Source organism: Carcharhinus amblyrhynchos, chromosome 33 (genome assembly GCF_965287045.1).
Source record: "Carcharhinus amblyrhynchos chromosome 33, sCarAmb.v2.hapA, whole genome shotgun sequence".
Taxonomy (NCBI): domain Eukaryota; kingdom Metazoa; phylum Chordata; class Chondrichthyes; order Carcharhiniformes; family Carcharhinidae; genus Carcharhinus; species Carcharhinus amblyrhynchos.
In genome coordinates this window covers 15081322-15108358 of record NC_137356.1, presented here as the reverse complement: position 1 = coordinate 15108358, position 27037 = coordinate 15081322, and positions in this window count along the sequence as shown.

Genomic DNA, 27037 nt, shown 5'->3' with positions numbered 1-27037 from the left:
AGTAGGCCATCTAGCCCTTCGAGCCTGCCCCGCCATTCAATAAGATCATGGCTGATCTGTTGTGGCTCAGTTCCACTTTCCCGCCCTCTCCCCATAACCCTTAATCCCCTCTCTTATCAAGAACCCATCAACCCGCTTCTTAAAAATATTTAGCGAGGCAGCCTCCACCACTTCAACGGGCAGAGAATTCCAGAGATTCACCACCCTTTGAGTGAAGAAGTTCCTCCTCAACTCTGTTCTAAACCGCCTCCCCTTTATCTTGAGGCTGTGCCCCCTAGTCCTACTGTCTTTTTTGAGCGGGAAGAGTCTCTCCACCTCTATCCTATCCATCCCATTCATCATCTTATACGTCTCAATGAGATCTCCCCTCATTCTTCTAAACTCTAACGAGTACAAGCCTAGTTTATTCAGCCTCTCCTCATAGCTCAATCCCCTCAACTCCGGTATCAGCCTAGTAAACCTCCTCTGCACTCCCTCCAGGGCCAAAATATCCTTGCGCAGGTGCGGCGCCCAAAACTGCACACAGTACTCCAGCTGCGGCCTCACCAATGCCCTATACAGCCGCAGCAAGACCTCCCTACTTTTATATTCTTCCATTGCAAGGGAGGAATAATAAAAAACTTCATATTTAAATTCATAAACGCTTATAACAGGAATTAATTACATTGAAGCAAACAATCTGAGGGTGAGGCAACACTTGCATATCACAGATAAAATCGTAGAAGTAAAGAAACATGAGGTGTGATTTTTCTGGCTGAGTTCACTCCAAGATCAGAAAAATCTGCCCTAGGTCAATGGGCCTTGGATGTTCTGTGTCCCACCTCACTATGATTCCTGGGGTGGGCAGGATGGGTAATTCCTGCCAATAGTCTGGTATTCTCTGCTCCCTTTTTATTGGCAGGCAAGGAAGCTAATGGGGCAAAGAATTCAACAGGAGCCTCCAAACAGTTTTTGGATTTCCTACTCTGACTGTCCCCCCAACTCACCAGTAAAAAAATGGGGTTCGACTATGGAAGATTGGAAGCCCCCAAACTAATTAGATTGAACCGAGGTCACAGATATTTCCAAAGATTTTCTGGGATGGGTTCAGAAACCTTTCTCTTTTTCCCATGGGGGCTATACTTACAGGCACATCTCCAGCGGATTCTCTTTGACAGGTACTCATTTGTCATGACCTATTCTAAACCCCATCAATGTGACATCACATTACTGGGAGGAGGGGGGGTTGGTGAGTCCTAATGTTGGGGGTGCAGGGGGCAGGGAGGGGGGATGATTCAGTGGGGGAACCTGCTAACGAATATGTTAGGTGGATTGGGCATGATAAATTGTCCCTGACACTAAGGGGCAATTCAGCATGGCCAATCCACTTAACCCGCACAACTTTGGAGTGTGGGAGGAAACCAGTGCGCCTGGAGGAAACCCTGGCAGACAGAGAGAGAACGTGCAGACGCCACACAGACAGTGACCTAAACCGGGAATCGAACCCAGTTCCGTGATGTTGTGAGGCAGCAGTGCTCACCATTGTGCAACCATGCCACTTATTGGTGAAAGCTCATTGGTTACGGAGATAGATTGTTGGCCCCAGTGTTCAGTCAAGTCCATGAACTTCCCAGACCCTTGCTGTCCCATCCTCAGCACACACCTCCCAGCGAGTCACGTAGGAAAATGAATGTTTGAGGGTTGAAGGAGAATGTTCTTACTGACAAGTCACACACCACTCCAGAAAATCTGGCTCTTGAAGAATTTCCAATATTAACTGTCGCAAAACTTACAGAGTATGACTCCAGCGATGAGAATTCCGGATGACAGGAGAATGGAGAGAGCCAGGAGAAGGTGGACAATCAGAGGATGGTGCTTTTCTCGGGCATGGGTTGAAGTTTGGTTGGCAGATCCTGCAAAGTGTGAGGGAAAATTAGCAATGCTGAGATTGTCAAGATCTTTTTGAAATCTCTTGGGACTCTGCGGAACTTGAACCATCTGTCAATTTCATTCCAATGATGTTAACAATGTTTTATTTATTCTTTCATGGGATGTTACTGGCTTGGCCCTGCATTTATTACCCTGTCCCTCCTTGAGATGGTGGTGGGGAGCCACCTTCTTGATTTGCTGCATTCATGTAGTGTAGGTACGTCCACATGGGTGTACACCACACTAGTGCTGTTAGGGAGGGAGTTCTAGGATCTTGACCCAGCAACAGTGAGGTCCAAGGTAAGGATTGTGTGTGTTAAATGAGCACAGGAGTGTAGGAGCTGGAGTAGGCCATTCAGCCCATTGAGCCTACTCCTCCATTCAATACAATCATGGCTGATGACTTTTCCCCATACTATGCAAGTAATTGTTCACTTTATTGTTAATCAGAAATCTATCAATCCTTATTTTCAATATGCTCAGTAACTGAGCTTCCTCTGGAGTATAGAATTCCAGACAAAGAACAAAGAAAATTACAGCACAAGAACAGGCCCTTCAGCCCTCCAGAATGCATCTGAACTAAAACCCCCTACCCTTCCGGGGCCATAGCCCTCTATTCCCATCCTATTCATGTATTTGTCAAGACGACACTTAAAAGTCACTGTCGTATCTGCTTCCACTGTCTCCCTCGGCAGTGAGTTCCAGGTACCCACCACACTCTGTGTAAAAAACTTGCCTCATACATCTCCTTTAAACCTTACACCTTGCACCTTAAACCTATGTAAAGATTCACAATCCTCTGTGTAAAGAAACATCTCTTCATCTCGGTCCTAATTGGCTTCCCTTTTACTTTGAAATTGTGTCCTCGATTCTAGACTCCCCAACCAAAGGAAACATCTAATCCGCATCGGCCCTGCCTGTTCCTTTAAGTACTTGTGTGTTTCAATGAGACTGGCGCTCGTTCTTTGAAACTTATATTGCCAGTTCTCCTGATGCTTAGGGTTATCCTCTTTACCCAGTGCAGAGTCACACAGACCAGGGAGGTATGGTTTGCAGATTTGCCAATTTGTCCAAATTGCCTCTGACTTTCTCCGAGGGAACAGGAATAACTAAGATCTGTCTCCTGATCGTGGTCTAGTGACTTCTCCTGAAAGGTAGTGGGTGGATTAAGCTTTTCTGTGACAACAGAACCAGTCAAACATCATGGTGCTTGTACTGGCACCTGGATCGGGTATCGAGGGGGGCTCCCTCTGGGACCCCAAACCAACACACACCATTTAGTGATTAAAAACTGGGCAGTATGGCCAAGTTGGGCCAAAGGGCCTGTTTCCATGTTGTAAACCTCTGTTGCTTAGTGACTCACTATGACTCCATGGCTGGAATTTTACCAGCATGCCCCTCCCCAATTGAAAGATTGCACCCAAGGCCAACGGAGAGTGTTGTCCTGCGAGCCTTGGGGCAGGCGTGCCAGTGAAAGCAGGGCCTATAAGTCTCTCATATCCTTCAGAAGAGACTTGGATTGTTATCTGAAGAGGAAAATCTTTCAGGGCACAGGGCAGAGTCAGGGAAGTGGCACTACGCTAGCACAGACACAATGGGCCGAATGGTCTCCTCCTGTGATGCACCCATTCTGTGGTTCCACATCACACACCTTTGTGGAATCTCAAGGGATACAGGGATGATTTTAATGCGTCCTTCATCCCCTGCCCACTAACCATTGCCCTCTGGCCTTGACACACTGACCTTTGACTTCCGCCAAGGACTTCTACCATGCATTCTCTACCCATTGCCCATTGAGTTCAAAAAGCCATCAATGTGAAGGATCGAAAATAGAGACAAAAATAAAATGATGGTCTTTTGCAAGATCTCCACCACAATGCATACATAGCTGGTTCTGACTCCAACACTCTATTTCTCCGTGTGTCATTAACACCATCTGTTAATGGGAGGGCTTGAGAGTGAGTGGGGATCGGACTCTAGTTATTACCCTCCGAACACTGTACCTTATTTCTCTGTGTTATTAAAGACATGGCCCCGGCTTGGGATGTGGTGCAGGCTAAGGGTGGGGTTGTGGGGTAATTATTTTCCAATCTCATAGATAATCATAGAACCCTAGAGTAAAAAAGGCCATTCAGCCCATCGAGTCTGCACCAACCACAATCCCACCCAGGCCCTATCCCCATAAACCCATGCATTTATTTAGTGTCCCCTGACACTAAGGGGCAATTTAGCGTGGCCAATCCAGCTAACCCACACATCTTTGGAGTGTGGGAGGAGACTGGAGCACCAGAAGGAAACCCACACAGACTCAGGGAGAATGTGCGAACTTGCATAGAACTTGGGTCCCTGGCACTGCGAGGCAGCAGTGCTAACCACTATGCCACCGTGCCACCCTTTCAATTTTTGTTTCACTTTCTAGCTGCACAGGGTGGTCTCTGAAGACAAACAGCACCACAAGACCATAAGACATAGGAGCAGAATTAGGCCCCTTTGGCCCATTGAATCTGCTCTGCCATTCCATCATGGCATTTTTCTCATCCCCACTCTCCTGCCTTTTCCCCATAACCCCTGATCCCCTTATTAGTCAAGAATCTATCTATCTCTGTCTTAAAGACACTCAATGACCTGGCTTCCACAGCAAAGAGTTCCACAGATTCACCACTCTCTGGCTGAAGAAATTCCTCTTCATCTCTGTTTTAAAGGATTGTCCCTTTAGCCTGAGGTTGTGCCCTCTGGTTCTAGTTTTAGGTATAACATGAGGCAATATCTGACTGCAACGTTTTCTGAACAAGTGGAACACTACCTGTTGTTAATTGAGCTGGTGGTTAACGTTCCGGCATTAATGATTTAATGATGGGTTTTGAAATGATAGGGATCCGGTTCCCAGGGGCCGTGTGTAACTGTGTACCTGGCTTGCTGTCCCTCCTGTTCTTCTCTTCCTCTGTTGGGTCTTCAGAACGGCTGTTCTGAGCACGGTCACCGATAACATCCAGCTCCATGTCCGCTGCCTTTGGAAAGAGAGTGTGTGAGAGTCAGTTAAAGCAGCTGACAGGGCCCTCTGCCTCATCAGGCCCCGGAGCTGACAATCACAAGCTCGCCAGTCCACCATCTCGAAATGGGCAAGTAACAAACTATTTGTGAAAGAGCCAGTGACACGTTATCATTGGCCCTGCTGTGCTTTTCGGGCATCAGACAGTTTTGGAGGGCTTTAGGGCAGTTATGGTGGAAGACAAGGCCTCCCCCTGAGGCCCTGCCTAAATGCAGCTGTGGATTTTGCTGGAGAGGGGGAGATGACAGCCTCACTGACGTTGTTTATGAAGTTACAATGACGAAAATAGACAGATTGGGAGGGCAAGGGGCCTTTAGATTTCAAGCCATGACCATTTCCTGTTCACAGCAACAACCCTTTGATCACATGATGTCCCAACCGAGACTTCCTATCGGGGCATAGAGATCCCTCATTGGCTATCTTCCCGCTGGGGAGGGGGTGCTAATTGGCTACCTGAAGGCTGATTCGTTGGGCTGAGGTAGCAGGGAGTGAGTGAGCGGACCACACTCTCTGTTCAGCCTCCCTAACTCCATCAGAAACCATTCAATCCAGCCCCGTTGATTGGGTCGGAAAGCCGTGTGGTTCAGACAATTGGGTTTGATTTTGATGGAGATAAATAAACAATATTGACTGGGTGTGAAGAGTTTGGGGGGGGGCTGTTCTTGTCTCATGCAGATGATCGAGTAACAAGACCCTATGGCTTATTTCTGGTTGTATCACAGCTTGGTATGGGTCCTACTCTGCCCAAGACAGCAAGGAACCAGAAAGGGTCATGAATGTAGTCCAATCCATCATGGAAATCAGCCTCCCATTTATTGACTCTGCCTACATTTCCTACTGCTTTGGCAAAGCAGCCAGCATAATTAAGGAGCCCACACATCCCGGACATTCTCTCTTCCACCTTCTTCCATCTGGAAAAAGATACAAAAGTCTGAGGTCACGTACCAACCGACTCAAGAACAGCTTCTTCCTTGCTGCTGTCAGACTCTATGGACCTACCTCGCATTAAGTTGATCTTTCTCTACAGCTATGAGTGTAATAGACATTCTGCACTCTCTCCTTTCCTTCTCTATGAATGGTATGCTTTGTCTGTATAGTGCGCAAGAAACAATACTTTTCTCTGTATGCTAATGCATGTGACAATAATAAATCAATCAAATCAAATCAAAGCTTCACATCCACTCACTCCCAGGACCCCCGTGCCAGCCCATGCCCCCCCAATCATCCCCTATGGCCCCTCATATCCCCTCTGTCACCTTAAGCCCTTCTACCCAAAACTTTATGAACCTTTCGACCCCAAAGCCACTCTTTCCCTTGAACCACACCCCCATATCCCCTCATGCTCCCAATGCCTACCCATGCCTCCACTGGGTGGCCCTTCAATGCCCCTATATCAACTCAGTGCCAACTCAAACCAAACAATGCTCCCACCACCACCCCATGCCCTTACCCTCTCCATGTCAATCCACTTACTCTCCACCCTGATCAAGCCTCAAGTGACAGAAAATAAAGTTATGTACCCATTAATGATATCACAATTTTAAAAATCTACTCCCATTGATAAAATACCATTTGAATTCATTCAACTAATATCTTATGAAAACAAATATCTCTTTTCTACACCATCTGGATAATCCCTTAAAAGGCACCCGCTGTGATAATGTTAGGTTATAAAATCAGTCATGTAGCACAAATCCTATAATGATAACCCTCAGGCTTATGTCAACAGATTGAAATATCAAGCACTGAATTTGTTTAAAACACCACTTTTCTTAAAATTTAAAACCCAACAGAAATAAACCCCTTGACAGCTTTGATGGTTCCAATGAGTTTTGACAGCTCTGACAATTCTTTGACAGTTTTGACAATTCCAACAAGTTTATATACTTTTTATTCACAGCCGTTGCTTTTAAAGGATATATGACCTCTCCCAAAGGGTACTTTATTATACCCAAAAGGTACGTTGCTGCTCTCAAGGGGTGCCTTACCTCACCCAAAGGTGTCCTGCAACCATACCCAAGGGTACAGTGCCTCCCCAAGGGAGTACCCTGGCTATCCAATCAAATCCACAAGTTTTAGACCTGCTCCTACCTGTCTAATCTGCACAGCTATGGACAGGTGCCTCTGGGAATCACGGATGCACAATTCATGACCTGCCTCCAGGTGGAGGTTAGTTTCGGGGCTGGGCCTTCTGGACTTGAGCCTCTAGCCGCTCCAATGGAGAGAGCTTCTCTCTCTGTGCAAAGGTTCTGGCCTTAGTGCTGGGGGCTGCTCCTGCCATTCAGCCGAAGCTCAACTGAGCTGTGGCTCAGCACCCGGGGTGTTTGATAGTGTGAGGCCAATGTAAACAGACAGCCTGAGGAGAATGTACAGCGGGTCACACTGAACCCACTGAACCACTGACACCATCTCTGCATCCAACTAAAACAAAATAAGATGTGGAAAATAAAACTAGAAAATGCAAGAAACGCCCAGCAGGTCTGGCAGCATCTGTGTAGAGAGAAACAGAGTTCATCTTTTCCTCAGAATGTTTTGTCCCTCGCTGCAGAAAGTGCTTTTAATTGACTACTTAATAAAAGCAAGTTACTGCAAATGCTGGAATCTGAAACCAAAACAGAAGATGCTGGAAATTCTCAGCAGGTCCGGCAGCATCTATAAGGGGAGAAAGGAGCTGACGTTTGGAGCCCGGATGTTCAGAGGGCCATCTGGACTTGAAACGTCAGCTCTTTTCTCTCTTTCCAGATGCTGCCAGACCTGCTGAGATTTTCCAGCATTTTCTCTTTTGGTTCAATTGACTACTTATTTTGCTCATTCATGGGACACGGCTGTCACTGGCTGGCCAGCATTTATTGTCCAAGGGGAGCTTAGAGTCAAATACACTGAGTTGATTTGATTTACTATTTGTCACATGTATTGGAATAAAGTGAAAAGTATTGTTTGTTGCGTGCTGCACAGACAGAGCATACCGTTTGTAGAGAAGAAAAGGCAGGTGCACGGAATATACTGTTAGCTATGAATTGGGAGGCACATGCAGGCTAGACCAGGTAAGGATGGCAGACTTCCTTCCCTAAAGGACATTGTGAACCAGACGGGTTTTTCCAGCAACTGACAATGGTTTCATGGTCATTAGTAGATTCTTAATTCCAGGTTTTTTTGACTGAATTCAAATTCCACCATCTGCTGTGGTGGGATTCGAACCAGGTCCCCAGAACATTAGCTGAGTTGTTTTTGGATTAATAGTTTAGCGATAATACCACAAGGCCATCGCTTCCCCTTCATGATGCTAGTGGCCCATGAGAGACAGACAGACAGCTCCACAGGACATGTTCCACAGAGATGCGCTACAGCCATACAGAAAGTGCGGCCTGAGGTAAATCTGTATCAGGATGTGAAATTGGCCCTGAATTAAACCTCATAGCATGAACCAGGGTGACCTGCATTGAGACTTTATCAGGACAGAAGAAAGAGGGTGAAACAAAGGCACAGTAGTTAGCGCTGTTGTCTCAGTACAGCAGGGACCTGGATTCAAATCCCAGCTTGGGTCACTGTCTGTGTGGAGTTTGCACATTGTCCCCGTGTCTGTGTGGGTTTCCTCCGGGTTTTTTTAAAGTAAAGTTTATTTATTAGTCACAAGTAAGGCTTACATTAACACTTCAATAAAGTTACTGTGAATTTCCCCTGGTTGCCACACTCCAGTGCCTATTCAGGTCAGTGCACCCTAACCAGCACATCTTTCAGACTATGGGGGGAAAGCAAAGCACCCAGAGGAAACCCACGCAGACACAGGGAGAATGTGCAAACTCCACACAGACAGTGACTCAAGCCGGGCATTGAACCCGGCCCTGGCACTGTGAGGCAGCAGTACTAACCAATGTGACACCGTGCCACCAGGTTCTCTGGTTTCCTCCCATAGTCTGAAAGATGCGTGGGTTAGGTGCGTGGCTGTGCTAAATTCTCCCTCAATATACCTGAACAAGTGCCAGAGTGTGGGGGCTAGGGGATTTTCACAGTAACTACATTGCAGTGTTAATGTAAGCCTACTTGTGACACTAATAAATAAACTTTAACTTATATAACCTTTCACATTACACAACTTCTTACAAACTGCTGAGTCTAACATCTGACATCTGGAGATGTTAGTGAGTGGGTGTCCTCCATCCTCAACAAGTTAACTGTTTGCTAGCTGTCTCCTTTCTGCAAAGTTTGCTGTTTCTTTTATCAATTCTTTCTCCCTCCCCTCTCCTGCATTGTTCTATTTTAAATAGGAGCTCACTGGAACAGCTTGTCTCCTGTGTGGACTGACTCCAAGTAAGGTGTTAGCGTGTATAGAGGATTGGTTGTCTAATAGGAGGCAGAGAGTTGGTATCAATGGGTGCTATTTGGATTGGCGGTTGGTGGCTAGTGGAGTGTCGCAGGGATTGGTGCTGGGGCCTCAACTATTTACCATTTATATAGATGATCTGGAGGAGGGGGCTGAGTGTAGGGTGTCAAAATTTGTTGATGACACAAAGATAAGTGGAAAAGCAAATTGTGCGGAGGGTGTGGAAAGTCTGCAGGGGGATCTAGATAGGCTGAGCAAGTGGGCGAGGACCTGGCAGATGGAGTACAATGTTAGCAAGTGTGAGGTTATCCACTTTGGCAGGAATAATAGTAGGAGGGATTACTATTTAAAGGGCGAAAAGCTGCAGCATGCTACGGTGCAAAGAGACCTGGGGGTCCTTGTGCATGAGTTGCAAAAACCCAGTCTGCAGGTGCAGCAGGTGATCAGGAAGGCAAATGGGATGCTGGCCTTTATAGCGAGGGGGATAGAATATAAAAGCAGGGAGGTCTTGCTGCAACTGTACAGGACACTGGTGAGGCCGCAGCTGGATACTCTGTGCAGTTTTGGTCGCCGCACTTGCACAAGGATATTTTGGCCTTGGAAGGAGCGCAGAGGAGGTTTACTAGGCTGATACCGGAGATGAGGGGGTTGGACTATGAAGAGAGGCTGAATAGACTGGGTTTGTACTTGTTGGAGTTTAGAAGGATGAGGGGGGATCTTATAGAGACGTATAAGATAATGAAGGGGATGGATAGGGTAGAGGTAGAGAGATTCTTCCCGCTCAGAAAGGACAGCAGGACTAGAGGGCACAGCCTCAAGATAAGGGGGGGGGTGCAGTTTAGAACGGAGTTGAGGAGGAACTTCTTCACTCAAAGGGTGGTGAATCTCTGGAATTCTCTGCCCATTGAAGTGGTAGAGGCTACCTTGCTAAATATATTTAAGACACGGGTAGATAGGTTTTTGGTAGACAGGGGATTAACGGTTATGGGGAGAAAGCGGGAAAGTGGAACTGATCCACTTCAGATCAGCCATGATCTTATTGAATGGCGGGGCAGGCTCGAAGGGCTAGATGGCCTACTCCTGCTCCTATTTCTTATGTTCTTAGTCCAATATTTCACATACAGAGGGTCCCAGAGGCTGGATTGCCTTAACACGAACTCTGAGCAGCATTGAAACCCTACAGGACAGCTGTGTGAAGTAGTACAGCAATTATAGACAAGTGGTGATCACACAGTGAAGGAACTGGGAGGCGTGAGATCCTCATAGCTAACACACTCACAGCTCCAGGCAGGAGCAGGAATGCTGGACAATCACTTTCACTTCACTAATTAGGAAATGAAGCTTCAGTTCTTTTGAATTCCATGTTTGACCCCAACATTACACTTATATCTGAACCTATTTCAGCCATTGCGAGAACAGTTGTTTTGCGATAGCACAGAAATAAAGCTTATCACTTACCAACAAGCGAATGCATTATATCGATGGGTAAGTGAGTTTGGTTTAGGGGTTCCCTACAGCACGTTTTGAAATGTTGGGCCTGCTGTTTAGGCTGACACTGTCCATTTCGATATAGGGGCCTGAACATCCCACTGGGTCTGTTGTTACTTCAACCCCTCTCTTTACACAATCCCTCTCTCCTGTCTCTTTGTACACTCCCTCATCCCTGTCTCTTCACACACTCCCTTTCCCTGTCTCTTTACACTCTCCCTCTCCCCTCTCTCTTTACACTCTCCCTCTCCCCTCTCTCTTTACACTCTCCCTCTCCCCTCTCTTTTTACACTGTCCCTCTCTCCTCTCTCTTTACACGCTCCCTCTCTCCTTACACAATCCCTCTCCCCTCTCTTTTTACACTCTCTCTCTCTCTGTATTACACACTTCCTCTCTTCTCCATCTCTCTTTACATACTCCCTCTCATCCCTCTCTTTATGCACTCCCTCTCTCATCCCTCTCTCTCCACACACTAGTACTTCTCCCTCTCTTTCCACACTCCATCTCTGTCTCTCACCCATGTCCCCACTCTCTTTTCTCACTCTGTCCCTCATCTATCCTCCTCGCTTCGCTTTCAACACTCTGCTCTTCTTACTTATCTCTCTCTCTCATTCTCTCAATCTCTCCCTCTTTCGTTCTCTCCCCGTCTCTTTTCCTTGCTCTCTCATTCTCTCCCTCTTATTCTCTGCCTCCCTCTCACTCTCTACCTCTCGCACTTGCTACCTCTCTCCTTCTCCCCCTCCCACTCACCCTGTCTCCCCTTCACACTTTCTCTCATTTTCAGGAATGTCCTCGCACATTCTCTCTCTCTCTGATCCTTACACACAAACCCCTCACTTGCCAAATACCATAACCTCTCCTCACTCACTTTACACATTTATTCTTCTCACCGTCCCTTTCTCTCCCAGCACTCCGCCACTCACACACACGCTGATTTTCAATTTGTAGACTGGGTGATTCAAGCTGTCATTTACCTGTAGTGTTTCCAGATGTTCCTCCTCCTGTACAGCTGGTCTGATGAGAGGCTTCAAGATGATGATAATGGAGAGTTTGTACAATGTATCAGTCAGTTCAGAGATTTGAAGACTTTAGAGCCTCGATGAAAACCTGGATAAAAGGGGGAAAGCTATCAGTGGAACTGGTGAAGACTGGAACATTCCTTTGGCTGCTGACACTGTGGAAATGTGATTCCCTTGGGCAAGAATCAGGTTGAATAATGTAGGATGCAAAGTTAAATTGATATTCACAGTGGCCCGAATCTTTTGAGAAGTACTCACCATGGGATTTCCACTCCTCCTCATTTTCCACATCAGAGTCTGCTCAATGTTTCTGCCTGGGTCTTTCCAGAAATGCAGAATGCTCTCCCATCGGGCCGCTTCCCTGTATTGCCCAATCTTCAGGAGGAAAATGAGCTGTGCCCCCTTTTAAAAACACCGGTTGCCATATCCTGTGGGAGGTGATGGCCTGGTGTTATTATAGCTCGACTATAAATCCAGAAACTCATCTAATGTTCTGGGGACCCGGGTTCAAATCCCACCACAGCAGCTGGTGGAATTTGAATTCAATAAAAATGATCTGGAATTAAGAATCTACTGATGACCATGAAACCATTGTCGTTAAAAACCCATCCGGTTCACTTCAATGCCTTTTAGGGAAGGAAATTTGCCATCCTTACCCGGTCTAGTCTACATATGACTCCAGAGCCACAGCAATGTAGTTGACTCTCAACTACCCTCCAAGGGCAACAAGGGATGGGCAATAAATGCTAGCCAACCGGTGATGTCCATGTCACACGAATGACGAAATGAAAAATTCTGTTAAGTGTCCACTAACGTAGTAAAAAGCTTTGCGATGTTTACACAGCTTTTAGTGTGTTAGTGGCTGCGCAAGTGAAGAGTTTGAATAAGTGATTGAATGGGTAAATAGGTGAATCTGTTAGTGGTAAATGGGTAGAGAGTAATTCAGCAGGGTAGCAGGTGGGTGAGGTGGGAATGCTGGTTCAGGTTGGCTTGGGAGGTGATGCCAAGCTGGAACTAGATAAGCCTGGTCAGGGGGGAGTCAGGGTTGGGATCAGTGTCAGGGGATAGTTGGGGAGGGTCAGGTGGGTAGTCGGGGTCAGGGAAGATAGTTACGGGGTTGGGGGCAGGGGTGGAATCAGGGGTGAGTCGGATGGCTAGGGGTAGTTGGGTAGATTGAAGAGATCTTTAGGAATGAGGGAGTGGGGAGGCAGTTGGGGTCAGAGAGTTAATTAGAGGGTTGGAGAGGCGATTGATGGTTGGTGAGGGGGTCAGTTATACAGTTAACCAGGAGTTAGACTAGGATGTTTCTGTCTAATGTTTTCTGGGCAAGTATCCAGGCAAGAAGGTTGGAACCATCCAAAATCCCCAACTGTAAGTCAGAGTGAAGGGCTTTTTTTTGGAGGGTTCCAGGGAGCCAAGGGATTGACCATTGCAAGCTCAAGCTTCCTGGGAATTTCCCATGGTGTCAGTACATTGGAATAAATGCAGGGTCGCAAGCTGCAACCTTGGCGAGCATGTCTGATCTCCAGCGATCTGAGACCAGAAACTCTGGTTCAATCCCAGGGAAAGGGGGAACTCTGCAAAGGCTTTCCTCAGGAGATTGTGGTTTGAACGGGTCAGTGATCCAGTGAGTTTGTCCTGGTAGAGGGAACGACCCCAATGATCCCCTCCCAAAAAACCTTTCCCCAATCTGAAAGACCAATCAGAGAAAGTTTAACTTGGGACCACTTGGGACAAAAAGGAGTGGCTCATTGGAGATCACAAATGACATCCCCATCAATTGGCTTTAATGGAACAGAGAATCAGAAGGAACACACTGGGCGATGAATCGGATATCCATAGATTGGGGTGAGGTCCCAGTGTGAGGGTATAGAGTAAAGGCAGGTCACTGAAGCTTGAAAAGCAGATAAGCAAGAGCCTGGGTTTGGGGTTGAAGGATCTTGAGCACATTCCCAGGACATAATGGTCAAGCTAACAGATTGAAGTTTTGCTGGATCTGAAAGTTGGGGTGGGGGCTGAATAAAATGGTTCCAAATTGTCCATTTTATACTCTTTAGAAGGCTGGAGGTGAGGTATAAATGACTTCAAAGCCAGAAGGGCAGAGTTCAGTGATACTGTGATATAATGCACCATAAAATGAAATAGTTCATTCAGACCATTGGGTCTGCTCCACCATGATCTGATGTGATAATCCTCAATTCCACTTTTCTGCCTTATCCCCACAACCCTTGATTCCCCTACTGATTAAAAATGTCTATTTTAGCCTTGAACATACTTAACGACCAACTTCCACAGCCCTCTGCAGTAAAGAATTCCACAGATTTACTTCCCTCGGAGAGAATTCCTCCTCATCTCTGTCTTCATTCTGAGATGAGAACAGGCCCAACCTACTCAACCTCTCCTCATAAGAAAATCCCTCCATACTCGTGATCAACTCCTAGTGAACCTTCTCCGGACTCCCAGTGCTGGTATATCTTTCCTTTGATAATGGGAGCAAAACGGTTCACAGTGTTCCAGGTGTGGTCTAACTGGTGCTTTGTACAGTTTTAGCAAGACTTCATTCCCTTTTAAATAAAGACCAACATTCCATCTATATTCCCTATTGCTTGCTGAACTTGCAGTCTAGCTTTTTGTGATTTATGCACGAGGGCCCTTTATGCTGCAGCTTTCTGCAGTCTCTCTCCATTTAAATCGTGTTCACGTCCTTTATTTCCTTAGTCTTTCCCGTCTTATTCAACACAATCTTGTCAATTGGCAGCAAGGGTGGGTAATAAATAGACCTTAACTCGAGTGTAAATGTCACTACTCTGCTGAGAGTAAGGTCAGGTGCTGGAAACCCTCCTCTTGGCATTCGTGACAGACTCACAGTGGAAGGGATTATTTCAACCCTTGATAGCTCACTATTAGCCGCTAATGGGATTTTCCAGTCCCACCGATGCCTGTGGAGTTTTGCATGGCTCACCCATACCTGCTGCCATCTTTGGTGGAACCAGGATATTCTGCTGGTGGGAAGGGCTGGAAAATCCTAGCCAGTGGTTTCCAGTTTGCTTTGGTTCTCAAACAGCTTCTTCCCAAAAAAAGACAGAGTGCTGTGTTGGTGGATTGAGTGATGGGTAGGTCTTGTGGTGCAGTTGGCAGTTTCCCTCCCTCTGAACTCAGAAAAGAAAGTTTCCCTCAAAGTCAGAAGCTCCAGCTCAGGGATTGGCCGTGGAACTTGTGTTCACAGCCAAACTGTATCAACCTTTATATTCTTTCCTGAGCATCTACACCAAGGAGAGGCAGTGGCCCAGTGGTATTATCACTGGACTATTAATCCAAAAACTCAGCTAACGTTTTGAGGATCTGAGTTCGAATCCTGCCACGGCAGATGGTGGAATTTGAATTTTAAAAGAATCTGGAATTAAGAACCCACTGATGACCGATTGTTGGAAAAATCCATCTGGTTCACTAATGTCCTTTAGGGAAGGAAATCTGCTGTACTTCCCAGTCTGGTCTACATGTGACTCCAAGCCACAGCAATGTGGTTGACTCTCAACTGCCCTTCAAGGGCAACTAAGGATGGGCAATAAATGCTAGTCAGCCAGCGATGCCCATGTCCCACAAATGAATAAAAAGAAGTGGTAAGAGCTGTAGGCTAATAACCTTGTCACGTTAACAGACTCACTTGCAATCTTTTGCCTCCCAGCTGTACGCTGTGGCAAACGTCCTTTTTGTGTTGAGAGACAGAGGGTGAGGATTGATTGATTCAGCACCTCAGCCCCTCTTCAAACTTTTAAAATTTTATTTATTAGAGTCACAAGTAGGCTGACATTAACACTGCAATGAATACTCGAGTCATCACACTCCTGTTCGGGTACAGTGTGGGAGAATTTAGCACAGCCAATGCACATCTTTTGGACTGTGGGAGGAAACCGGAGCACCCGGAGGAAACCCATGCAGACGCAGGAAGAATGTGCACTTACAGACAGTGACCCAAGCCCAGAATCGAACCTGAGTCTCTGGAGCTGTGAGGCAGTAGTGCTAACCACCGCGCTATCGTGCAGTCCCAGACCTGCCAAACCTGTGGCTGTTGCTATTAAGGTTCAATTGTTTGAAAGACTTTATTTATTCCGCATTATTCACAATCTGATTTGACAAGCTACCTTCTATCCCTGTTGCTACAATTTCCTTTTGCCTTTTAACTGAGTGAAATTTGTCACAGTTCGTGACACCCATGACCCTCTCAGAATCTATCAGCACCACATTGACTGAGAAATGACGAGATTCACTAGGTTGGTTCCGGAGTTGAGAGAGTTGCCTTATGAGGGAGACTGAGTAGACTGGGGCTATACTCATTGGAATTTAGAAGAATGGGGGGGGGAGGGGGGGAGGTGGGGTGCGGTCTTATAGAAACATATAAGATTATGAAGGGAATAGATAAGATAGAAGCAGGGAGATTGTTTCCACTGGCAGGTGAAATTAGAACTAAAGGGCATGGCCTCAAAATAAGGGGAAGCAGATTTAGGACTGAGTTGAGGAGGAACTTCTTCACACAAAGGGTTGTGAACCTGTGGAATTCCCTGCCCAGTGAAGCAGTTGAGGCTACCTCATTGAATGTTTTTAAGGCACAGACAGAGTTTTGAAGAGTAAAGGAATTAAGGGTTACTGTGAGTGGGCGGGTAAGTGGAGCTCAGTCCACGAAAAAATCAGCTGTGATCTTATTGAATGGCAGAGCAGGCTTGAGGGGCCAGATGGCCTACTCCTGCTCCTAGTTCTTCTGATCGAATTGGCTTTTTCTAATTTTCCTCAAAAGCTTTCATTGACATTGAAATGTTGATGAGATTTGCTTTGAACACTTTGTACAATTTTTGATAGTGGCTATCTGATTATTCCGCACCCCAGTGAATGTTCAGGATTCTGCTGTGATAGTTATATTGATTGAAGGATTGTGGGATAGTCACAATTCATGTCAGTCTACCCTGGCCGCAAGGTGCAGGGGTCCCTCTCCCTCTTCTTGTGACAAAACATGCTTTGCTCCAAAAATGTTACATAAATAAACTTCTCCAATCCTTCCTGTCTTAGCAGTAATTTTAAATTAATGACCCTTCACATTGACTCAATAGACAGTGAGGTTAATGTTCTCTTAAAGGATCACATGGACCCGAAACATTAACTCTGTTCTTCTTGCCACAGATGCTGCCAGATCTGCTGAGATTTTCCACCGTTTCCTGTTTTAATTTCAGATTTCCAGTGTCCACAGCATCTTGCTTTAAGTTAGGGGATGGAATTATTGGAGTGGCATGGTAGCACAGTGGCTATCTCTGCTGCTTCACAGCGCCAGGGACCCAGGTTCAATTCCCAGCTTGGGTCACTGTCTGTGTGGAGTCTACATGTTCTCCCCGTGTCTGCGTGGGTCTCCTCTGGGTGATCCTGTTTTCTCCCACAGTCTGAAAGATGTGCATTGGCTATGACTAGGTTCTCCCTCAGTGTACTCGAACAGGCAGTGGACTGTGGTGACTGGGGGATTTTCACAGTAATTTCATTGCAGTGATAACATAAGCCTACTTGTGACACTAGTAAAGATGTTTAAGCTTAAGCAGTGTTTAAACATCGCGGGAAATTTAACAAATAGAGAGCTGGGACCCATTATAAATATGTCCATTTGATTTGATTTATTATTGTCACATGTATTAACATGCAGTGAAAAGTATTGTTTCTTGCGCGCTATACAAAGCATACTGTTCATGGAGAAGGGAACAAGAGAATGTAGAATGTAGTGTTACAGTCATAGGTAGGGTGTAGAGAAAGATCAACTTAATGCAAAGTAAGTCCATTCAAAAGCCTGACAGCAGCAGGGAAGAAGCTGTTCTTGAGTTGGGTTGGTACATGACCTCAGACTTCTGTATTTTTTTCTCGATGGAAGAACATAAGAACATAAGAAATAGGAGCAGGAGTAGGCCATCTGGCCCTTCGAGCCTGCCCCGCCATTCAATAAGATCATGGCTGATCTGTCGTGGCTCAGTTCCACATTCCCGCCCTCTCCCCATAACCCTTAATCCCCTCTCTTATCAAAAACCCATCAACCCGCGTCTTAAGAATATTTAGCGAGGCAGCCTCCACCACCTCAACGGGCAGAGAATTCCAGAGATTCACCACCCTTTGAGTGAAGAAGTTCCTCCTCAACTCCGTTCTAAACTGCCCCCCCTTTATCTTGAGGCTGTGCCCCCTAATCCTACTGTCCTTTCTGAGCGGGAAGAGCCTCTCCACCTCTATCCTATCCATCCCATTCATCATCTTGTACGTCTCAATGAGATCTCCCCTCATTCTTCTAAACTCTAACGAGTACAAGCCTAGTTTATTCAGCCTCTCCTCATAGCTCAACCCCCTCAACTCCGGCATCAGCCTAGTAAACCTCCTCTGCACTCCCTCCAAGGCCAAAATATCCTTGCGTAAGTACGGCACCCAAAACTGCACACAGTACTCCAGCTGCGTTCTCACCAATGCCCTATACGGCCGCAGCAAGACCTCCCTACTTTTATATTCAATCCCCCTCGCTATGAAGGCCAGCATCCCATTTGCCTTCCTGACCACCTGCTGTACCTGCAAGCTGGGTTTTTGCGACTCATGGTGGAAGAGAGAATGTCCAGGGTGCACGGAGTCCTTAATTATGCTGGCTGCTTTGCCGAGGCAGCGGGAAGTGTAGACAGAATAAATGGACGGGAGGCTGGTTTGCATGCTGGATTGGGTTACATTCAGAACCGTTTGTAGTTTCTTGTGGTCTTGGGCAGAGCAGGAGCTGTACCAAGCTGTGATGTAACCAAAAAGAATGTTTTCTATGGTGCATCTGTAAAAGTTGGTGAGAGTCATAGCTGACCTGCCAAATTTCCTTAATCTTCTGAGAAAGTAGAGGCATTGGTAGGCTTTCTTAACTATAGTGTCGGCAATGGGGACAGGTTGTTGGTGATCTAAAAACTTGAAGCTTTCAACCCTTAAAGTATAAAGATTGGGATTTATTGGGAATTCAATCAGTTTGTTGCCCATCAATTGGTAATCAAGTATAAACAAGTGATTGTAAATGCACGGGCTGGATATTATGTAAGCAATGTTAAGCTTGGTCAAACACCAGCTAGAGGAGTTTGAATGGAAACAGTAAACCTTTGCCAATCTGTAAGTGAGGCCTCGCAGCGGAAACTGAGAGTGAAACCGAAGCTCTGTTTATAATAAACTCCGGCTTGGGTTCCAGAGCAGAAAAGATATCCCTGATCAAAGGAAGGATCATTTTAACCCAAGTCCTTTGAAAGGGATTGCTGCTCATTAACTGGCGGCGGACCATACACAGACCGACAGAGCAGATCATTAAAGAGACAAGACCATTTCACAACGCCAGTGTCCAGAGTCTCCTGCTGACTTACTCCAGACTGGATTTTTCCAGGTCTGTGGTTGGGGGCGAGAGGGCTGGAAAGTTGAGAAGAGTGGGCTAGGAAAATAATATGGGGAACTGTGGTGGGATGACTGCTTGAGACATTCCTATTTCTGGGCAACTTTCCCAGGATCATCAGGAGAGGAGCTGCCAATTAGTCATTAAAGGGGCAATTTTGTGGGAAAACTGGCATTCTGTCAGCAGCAGAATGGCTTCTCCAACTCCTTGGAGGTGGCCTAGCTCCCTGCATGAGTACAGCCCGCCATCATAATTGGGGACTCTGTCCCAGCGAGGGGAAGGACTGGTGTTTACCAACAGCTATTGTCATTTTTGAGGCCAGGATTTCCCCTCCAAGCCAATTCACCACCAGCCTTGATCCTGGTTGTTTGGTGTCTGCTGCACAACCCAGCTAGGATTCCATCAACCACCTCCCCTGATCCCCGTCCCCCCTGGCCCCACCCCCATCCCCACCACTGCCTTCCTGTTGAGGCTGAGCCTCTGAAGGTCTCTGGCCCCCTCATCGGGCCTGTAGCATCAAAAATCTTTCCAACATCCTAGACGCTCAGAGGGGGCACAGCCTCAAGATAAAAGGGGGACGGTTTAGAACGGAGTTGAGGAGGAACTTCTTCACTCAAAGGGTGGTGAATCTCTGGAATTCTCTGCCCGTTGAAGTGGTGGAGGCTGCCTCGCTAAATATTTTTAAGACGCGGGTTGATGGGTTTTTGATAAGAGAGGGGATTAAGGGTTATGGGGAGAGGGCGGGAAAGTGGAACTGAGCAGCGACAGATCAGCCATGATCTTATTGAATGGCGGGGCTCCTGCTCCTATTTCTTATGTTCTTATGTTCTTATGGCCATTCAGGAATCCCTTTCCCCAGAAAATTACTGAGGCTCTCTCACTGCCAACAAGACCCCACCTGGTCCCAAAATCAATGGTCAGAATTGGGGCGGGCGAGGTTCACAGAATGGAAATATCCGTTGGCCTTGCGCAGGACTTTACGAACTTGCCTGACCAAGATCATAAAATCCTGCCCACTATCTCACTTCAAGCTGCACTTCTTGATTTCTGGTGAGTTGGGAGTAAGAATTGGACATTTGGCTTCTACACATGGTTAAGAGGGGGAAATGCCCCACCTTGTTGCCGTTTACCAATTGTGATTTTGGGCTTGTTTAGAAGTGTGAGAACTGACCTGCCTGAATTATATAAGATTCTGAACAATCTTGACTAGGTGGATGTGGGTGAGTCCAGAACTAGTGGGTCATTTGGGGTCATCCTTATAGGAAAATGGCCACAGTCCCAGATGACCATAGGCTGTTCTCCCCTTTGAGGGACAAGGGCAGACTGGTGGTGATTTAACCTGAGGGTTACCACGCCTCAGACAAGGGACAAAGTGGAGTCTTTGTGACTAAACTCAGCTGGCGTGGGAGTTGAACCCATACCACTGTTGTTGTTCTGCATCATGAGCCAGCCATCCAGTCACCTGAGCTAAATCAAACCACAACAGAAATGAACTTTTTTTTCCCAGAGGGTTATGCCATTTTTGAATTCTGCTCAGAGCCCCCATCCATGGGGGCACAGTCATTGAATAAGGCAGAAATACCTGGATTGTTATTAGGCAAGAGAATCAAAGGTCATTAAGGGGTAGATGGGAATGTTGGAACTCAAACAGATCAGCCATGATCTTATTGAATGGTTGAGCAGGCCTGAGGGGCTGAATAGCCTACTTTCTACTTTGTATGTTGATATGCATGTACTAGTCTTGGCTGGTAGAGTGCGTGTGGATATCGGGTTGAGTTGAGGCAGTAATCATAGGGAGGCAGTAGTGTAGTGGGATTGTCACTGGCCTGGTAATCCAGAGACTTAGGGCTAATGAACCTGGGTTTGAAACCCACCATGGCAGATAGTGAAATTTGAATTCAATAAAAATCTGGAATTAAGTCTATTGATGATCATGAAACCGTCATTGATTGTCAGGAAAAACCCATTTGGTTCTCTTTATCTCATCTGTCCTTCATGTGGCTTCAGAGCCGCAGCAATGTGGTTCACTCTACTCGTACCCAGTTTTAGGGAAATACTGGCCTTGCCAGCAAAGCCCACATCGTGTGAAAGAATAAATAAAATCTCCACTGTTAAAAGTTGACCTATGACCTCTCCCCGACTTGTCTACATGTTTGAAAGCAAGAGTGAATGGAAATCCAGCAACGTAGACCAGTACTCGCAATTTCAGTCCCTGCTTATTTACATTGAATTACATAGAACCTACAGTAAGCAGCAGGCCATTCAGCCTGATTAGTCTGTGCTGGTCTTTATGCCCCACACCAGCCTCCTACCATTCCCCTTCACCTGAGCCTATTCTGTTTTCTAGCATCATCTAAAATCAAGTCAGTTGGAGTAAAATGGAGGTTTAGAGTTGGATTTAATTAGCACTAGTGTCAGAAATGGGAACAATTATAATTTGGATGTGGAACAAGGCAATGTGCAGGTACAGAGTACAGTGTATTTTTGGTTAGTCTTCTTTGATCCCCTTGAATCCTCCTTGGAATTTGGGACTGAGAACCCCTAATTGCCTCAACTACACCCTGTGGTTGGGAACTTCCCACATTCCCACCACTCTCTGGGTAATGGGAGTTCCTCTTGAATTCCACATTGGATTTAAGTATGATTATCTGATATCTACGACCCTTAGATTTGGTATCCTTCACAAGTGGAACTTTGTTCTCTCCATCTACCCTATCAAACCTCTTCAATCTCTTAAAGACCTCTATTCACTCACACCTCAACATTTCTCTTACCTAGATAAAAGATCTCAGGTCTGTTCTGTCCAATCACAATTACATCCTCTCCATTTTCATAATTTTTCTGATGCCTCTGTATTTTTAATATAAAATGTAATCAGAACCAAACACGGTGCTCCAAGTGTGGCCTAACCACAGGTTCTACAGAACATGTTTGTTTTTTTTAATCCTGTACCCCAGGAAAGAAGCCTGACAAGCGAGCAAACAGATCCAACAAGCAGTTAAGAAGGCAAACAGCATTTTGGCCTTTATTGCAAAGCGGTTGCTGTTTAAAAATAAGGTGATGCAATTGTACAGGATGTTGGTGAGGCCTCAACTAGAATATTGCGCAGTTTTGGTTCCCTTAAAATGGATATAATTGGAGGCAGTCCAAAGGAGATTCACTAGGCTAATTCCTGTGATGAGAGCATTGCCCTGTCAAAAGAGACGGTCGTCTTGGTCTGTATTCCTTGGAGTTTAGCAGAGTGAGGGCTGATGATATTGAATGGTGGGGCAGGTTTGAAGGGTCTGGTGGCCAACTCCTGCTTCTATTTCTTGGATTCAAAGCTGAATTTGTGTTATTTAATGATCTTAATAACCTGAACCACTTTTTCATGCTTTGGTTCACAATGAGTTATAGGACTCTAGTCCGAGTTCCAGGAGGGCTCTGAGATCTGCATTGCTAATTTATTCTTTCACATGGTATGGGCATTGTTGGCTAGGCTAGCATTCTGCCCATGAAAAAGTGTGGTGAGCCACTTTCTTGAACTGCTGCAGTCCATATGGCGTAGGTACAAACACAGTGCTGTTAGGGAGGGAGTGCCAGGATTTTGATAAAGCAACAGTGAAGAAACGGCGATATATTTCTAAGTCAAGATGGACAGTGACTCGGAGGGGAACCTGCAGGAGGTGGTGGTGTTCTCATGTATCTGCTGCCTTTGTCCTTCTAGATGGAAGCGGTCGTGAGTTGGAAGGTGCTGTCTAGGGAGCCTTTGTGAATTACTGCAGTGCTTCTTGTAGACAGTACACACGGCTGCCACTGTGTGTCAGTGGTGGAGGGAGTGGATGTTTGTGGATGGGGTGCCAATCAAGTTGGCTGCTTTGTCATGGATGGTGTTGATCTGGTGCTGGAGTCATCCAGGCAAATGGAGAGCATTCCATTACATTCCTCACTTGTGTCCTTGTAGATGGCTTTGGGGAGTGCAAAGGTGATTAACTCTCCATTGGATTCCCAGGATCTGACCTGCTCTTGAGATTGGTCTAGTTCAGTTTCTGGTCAGTTGTAACCCCCCCCTCCCAAAGATTTCCCCTTATCATACCAAATCCCCAGAGCATTAATCTTGGCCTCTGGATTACCAGTCCAGCAACAAAACTCCTACATCATCCTTACATGTAACCAGTTAAATCTGTTCTTTTGTGATTCTGATGGTTTATGCAAACAGCAGTTTCATTACATGATAGTAACAGTTTCCTATAGCACAGAACAAATATTGCTGAAGAGAGACATGTTGCTGAAGTTTTATACCATGAATGTGTCCTTGCGTGGATGTCACTTCCACAGGTGTAAATGCAACTTGTTTATCTTCATTGTTGTTAATGTAGCTATTAACTCACTCAGGATTGCTCAACATGTGTTGCCAAATCATGGAATCACATCAAACAGCAGACATTTTGCTTTGGGCTAATGCAAGCATTTGCTGCAATATATGGTGTCATGTCAGGTGCAAAAATATCACATTATGAACTATCAGTCAATACTTCTCAAAATTGAACAAGCAACTGGACCCACCCTCTCCACACGTGCACGCACACACGCGCATGCACACACACACACGCATACAAGTCCACACATACCTATATACACACTTACACGCCAAACCAACACAAACACGCACACACACACACATATAAACCCACACGCACACACAGACACACTCACATATAAACCCACACACACACACACCCATGCTCACACACACCCACACATAAACTCACACAACTCACACACTCATACACACACCCACAGACGCACACTCTCTCACACACCCACACACACACACAATCACAAACCGACACACACACACATACACACACACACATGCCTGCATACATACACACACACCCCTGCGCACATACACACACACACGCACACACCCCCACACACATACACACCCCCCCGCACACATACACACACACTCACATATAAACCTACACACACACACCCACATGTGCACACATACACACGTTCACACACACACCCACATGCACATACACCCACCTACACATAAACTCACACAACTCACACACAAACCCAGACACACACTCTCTCACACACACACACTACAAACCTACACACACACCGACACACACGCACACACACACACTCAAACCCCTATACACACAAACCCCCACACACCCACAAACCAACACACACATACTCACGAACACAAACCCACACACACAAACTTACATATAAACCCACATACACACACATGCACCTACACATAAACTCACACACACTCAAACCCACAAACACACAGTCTCTCTCACACACACACACTTGCTTCCACGTTCAAACCCACAAACAAACCCACAAACACACACACACACACACACATACACACAATGCTTCCACACTCAGACAAACCCAAACACACACACTCTCACAAAACACACTGACACACAGAAACTCTCACACTCACATACACTTTCACACTCACGCACACAAACCCACACACACACACACCAGCTGCTTTGCCAATGTACAGAGATGAAACATTTAATTATATGTTTGCTTTCCCCTGACTCTGACACTCAGGAAAGCAGCATTATGCTGATTTCTCACAGATTGAGAAATGAATGGAGTTACATGGCCAGTCATCCCATCCTCCAGTTCCAGAATTCACCACGCAGTCTTCATCTTCAACTGCCTCTAAATCGGGCTGGCCCTCCCGCCAAGACCTGAATGAGGAAAGGGAGTAGAGTGGAATGAATTGCTGCTAAATTTAATGTAAGGACCTGTTCTGATGTGCACACGGCCAGAAGAGTTTCCACTACAAATAGTCCAAAATCACAGACTGCAGCTGGAACCAAATTTGACCGACTGCGATCAGACCCTCTGACTTACATGTCGTGCAAGGACTCTTCCTGCATGTGGACAATTCTGAAGTATTGTCTCAGCACGAGAATCCACAGAGTGAAGCAAAGAGAATCAGCTCTGATTTTCACAGCAACAGCTGGTGTATTCTGGTAAATGTTTGAGTGTGCACAAGATTCTCAGTGAATGAGTGTGTGAGAGCATGGCTGAGTGTCATTCTGTAAGTTGAGGAAATCTTCCCGGCAAGACAAGTTATAGCCTTCCAGTCTCAACACTGAATTCAACAACTTCAGATGATTAGCATTACACCACCTCCACCCCTTTGTTTTCACTTTAATTCTTTTTTAACTGTTTTTATTACTTTATTGTCTTTATTTTTCTTTCCCCCAACACTCTTTCCCTTTTTTATCTCACTTTTCTTACCTTTTCTTCTCCTTTGCTTCCCTTTTTCTCAATTTGACCTCTCTTCCCCACTCCCCCCACATCTTCATCGGTCACAGCTTACCCTCCGATTTCAGCTTGTCTGTCATCTGGCCATTCACACTTTCTATTCTCTCTATGGGCTGCCATTAGTAGCCCTTTTCCCTGGTTTTTGCGGCTATGGCTCATCTTTCATTCCCTCACTCTGCAGTATAAATACCTCCCACTTCCTATGCCTTTTAGTTTTGATGTGGAGATGCCGCTGTTGGACTGGGGTGGGCACAGTAAGAAGTCTCACAATGCCAGGTTAAAGTCCAACAGGTTTATTTGAAATTACAAGCTTTCGGAGCGTTGCTCCTTCATCAAGTGAGAGGTGAGTTCTGGTTTTGACAAAGTGCCCTACAGTGTGACAAGATCTGGGGGGAATTGATGAGAAATCCATCAAGGTTGTTTTTGATAGCATCTGTCACTTGGTTTCAGAGTGGTGTGTCTGACCACATTTCACCTGTTGGTTTACATGGACTGTGTAATTACTGAGAATATTAGAGAATAAAGTAGATTGTTAATTTGTGTTATCCTTACAAGTCAGTATATATCTGTAAAGGGGAAGGAGTGCTTTATTTATTTCTTTCATAAATGCTTTATTATTTTGTTAAAAGTTAGTCAGCACTCCTATGACTGTTCATCCATGTCTCTAAACAAAAAATAAATGTTAGGATCTTTTGAGCTGGATTCCATCCTAGGATCTGACTTGTCTAATAGTAACATCAGTTGAGATTGTATCAATACTTTCCACGTGCCTGGATGGGTGCAGCACCAGCAACACTCTAAGCTCAACATCATCTCAAAGCAGCTCACTTGATTAGCGACATTGCAACACCTTACCAACATTCCTTTCACACTGCCTTCCAAACTCTCAACTTCTATCAACTACAAGGAAAAAGGCAGCAGACAAATGGGAACACAACTCAGTGGAAGTTCCCCTCCAGGTCAGTGACCATCCTGATCTGGAAATATATCACAACATCAGGTTAAAGGGCAACAGGTTTATTTGGTAGCATGAGCTTTTGCAGCCCTTCATCAGGTGAGTGATACTAGCACCTACCACGCAATATGAAAAATAGCCCAGGTATGTTCTGCACACAAAAAGGTAGGAGAAATCCAACTCGGCCAGTTACTGGTTCCTCAAGGTTGTATCTGAGGCCATCTTCGGCTGCTTTATCAATGACCTGCTTTCCATCAGAAGGTCAGAGGTAGGATGATGACTTCACAATGTTCAGCACCATTCATAACTCATTGAAGCTTGCAGTGAGTGTGTGCTTTGGGATTGTATAACCATTGGGAAACGTAGGGGGATAGTATTCAATAAGTGTCAGTAATGGTAACTATATTGAAAGCTCAGGATCTAATTGACCATTAATGACCCTGGAGATGCTGGGACATTTATCCCTGTCGATAATGTTTCAAAGTTCTGTGAGCAGGGGAATTGTAGCAGAGGTGAGAGGGGAAAGTGAGAGTCCCTCTTCAAGAACAGTATGTATGAGGACAAGCCAGGGAATTAT